The 3,073-nt window shown below is 27.6% G+C and overlaps 1 pseudogene; it reads right to left on the bottom strand.

The window, feature by feature from the left end:
• Nucleotides 1–434: 434 nt before the first annotated feature.
• LOC125850922 (probable 2-oxoglutarate-dependent dioxygenase AOP1.2) lies at nucleotides 435–2,810 on the bottom strand (annotated as a pseudogene).
• Between the last annotated feature and the right edge of the window lie 263 nt (nucleotides 2,811–3,073).

The following is a 3,073-nucleotide window of genomic DNA, read 5'->3' as shown; positions in this document are numbered from 1 at the left end:
AAAAAAAATGAGACAAACTGATATAAAATCAGTCTAACACTTTAATATAACCAAAACAATTGATTTGTGAAAAGACCAAAATGCCCTTAAATTTCCGGAACGGACTCCCTGCCAACTGCCCAACTTTCAAAGATCATAACTCGCTCATACGAACTCGGAATCGAGCAAACTCGGTGGCGTTGGAAAGATCGTTCCACAAGCTTCGAAACCATAACTGGAACTACTCCTAACTCATCCTGAGCTAGGAGTTACGACTGCTCAAAGTTGGCCAAAAACTCACTGATTTCCACACTTAGCCAAATTTCCAGATTTTTGAACTTAGCCAAATTTTTTCCAGATTCTGGACTGCCAAATTTCTAGATTTTAAATTTTTTTCCAAAAATGACTATTTCCAAATTTCAAGCTTCTTCAAAGCCACTTCAAATTGTCGGATGTTACATATATTTATTAAATTCAGGCAACTTAAAAGGCTTGAACATTAAAGGGTGTTCTTCATCCACTAATTCTTGTGGGACCTTCACAGTATAATCTGGATTTGGAAAGGAAAAAACTTGAATATAGAATCTATCTTTGTCTCCTGTTGTTACAACCCTGTGTTGAGCAGATGTCAATCTATCATTTGTCCATGCCTGTATAAATTCACATTATCAACACATAAAAAGTATGTATAACAATTTATTTTTTTAATTCATAATTAATGAACAAAAAGATTGACTTAAATTTCCTCTGAAGTAAGAAAATTTTAAATTAATAAGATAATAACAAGACAATTTTTTTAAAAAAAGATTATGATAGTTCTGGCATTATTTTCAATTTCTCAGAAAAGAGATATGTTATTTCAACTAAAATCAAGATTTAATAATTTATGTGGATTGAAGTTAGTTGGGGTCAAATAAAAAAAGACAGGTTGATGCATAAAATATTTGACGTTCACATATGGTTTGGAGAAAGGGCAGCACTTCAAGGAATGTTAGTTAGGTAAACAATCTAATCTAATATAAATATTAGTAATTTCTTTCACGGATCGAGCCTGCATCAATATCTATAAGTCACACACAAACATTTTTTTTCGTTGCTTCAAAACTCCTCTAATCTTAGCTTCTAGTTGGGCTTGAATAATCAATCATACAAAAAAAAATCTCTCTTTCTTTTATTCTCCTCTACTATAGCAACAAACCACCCCACACACAAAAAATAATAATGAGTTAAGCATCAAAAATACATATAGATAAAAAGTTTAGGCGTATTTTTGACTCCTGTGATAAAAAATAAATAATAACTTACCATGAAAACATCTGCTGATAAAACAATATAGGAATTTGGTGAAGTATGATTGAGCTCAATCCACTCTCCATTTTTGTAGAGAACTTGCAATCCATTTTGATTTTTTTTTAATTATGGTCAAGTAGGAACTATCTGTGTGGGAAGGTAATGCTGATTTATTCTCATTTTCACCTTTAATTACCTTGTAATTAGTAAATCTTGACATATAAACATTGGAATTCTAGAATTCATCAATGTAATTTTTTAGTCCAAGACTCTCCAAAACCATCTTTTCCACCATGTCATTCAATTCCATAAGTTGCTTGAAGTAGGACTTTGCCACATTGCTGCCAAATTAAAACATACAAAACTTATATATATAAATAGTAATGCAATATTAATGAGTAAATTGATTTTGAATATCTCTTAATTAATAAAAGTAAAATGGTAAATTTACTATATCAATTATTATTATTTTAATAAGTATGCAACGTAAAAAATGAACAAGTAAATAAGGATGGAAGGAATATAATTTTTAACAATCTTTCATCATAATATTTTACTATAATAGCTATGTTTTCTGTGAAATTAATTTTTATGTTATATTTTAATATTTTTCTATAATAATTAAAATTTATTCAAATTAATGACGTTATTCTCAAGAATTCGCTTAATATGAACTAGGGCGAGAAACTTCTTTTTTTTCTTCTTCTAAAATACAAAACCCTAATTACACCCTTGCACAAATTAATCTTGTTAATCCATTTCCATTATTATAAAAATAATTACACCTCTTCACGAATTAAATTTTGTTAATCTATTTCCCATTATCTATCTATCTATGATATACTAAAAGCACGAAATTTTTAATAATATTGATTGAACATTTTATCCTTTATTAAAAGACTACCATTTAGATAATATCGTTTTTTCATCATTTTCTTCTAATTATTATTTAATTATGTTTATCATAATTATTTATTATCTTACTACAAATCATATATGAGTCCAATTCTTTCTTGATATTATTGGTCAAGCTTCAACTACAAATAAAAATTTGTAATATTGGTTAAATTTCAACTACAAATAAAAGTTTTTAAAAAAACTACCGTTATATTTCATTATAAAACTTATATTTTTTTTATGAAATTGAATTTTATATTATATTATATTATATATTTTATATTTTTATATTATTTTCTATAATAATTAAAAATTATTCGAATACATTATTCTCAAGAGAAGATACATAAAAAAAACAAAAAAAACACTGAACTTGGCTGCATAACTTACTTTAGCACTTAAACTACACGGACGTTTATTTACCCCCTAATTTCATTTCTTGTGAATTTAATACCACCTTAACAAATGACGTACGAAAAAAAAGCGTAAATCTTGTTTTTTAAGAAAATAATGGTCCCACTAGCATAAATTATATATATACAATGAAAAAAAAATCCCCACCTACCCCATTCTTCTTCTTCAAACCCCTCCACCCCTCTCTCAAAATCCCACCTGCCCCTACTTGTCTCTTCTACCTCAAACATTACTTATTCTATACCTGAATATGCATTAAGAAGTGAAACAAGAAAAGTAACAACAAAGCTAAAAAATTAACATATCGATTTTGCATAAATTTAAAATTACCATTGTTGATATAAGTTGACAGTTTCACCTAGTTGGAAAAAAAAAAGTATGGTTATTGATATAAGTATTGATGGAAGTAATAGTGAATAATTACAAAGTAATGAAAAATAAAGTGAATCAATCAATGTGAAATTTTGGATGTTAAGAAATCGATCCAGATGAA

Source organism: Solanum stenotomum, unplaced genomic scaffold, assembly GCF_019186545.1.
Source record: "Solanum stenotomum isolate F172 unplaced genomic scaffold, ASM1918654v1 scaffold20866, whole genome shotgun sequence".
Classification (NCBI taxonomy): Eukaryota; Viridiplantae; Streptophyta; class Magnoliopsida; order Solanales; family Solanaceae; genus Solanum; species Solanum stenotomum.
The sequence above is the reverse complement of the archived record's forward strand: the minus strand, read 5'-3'. Positions and strand labels throughout refer to the sequence as shown.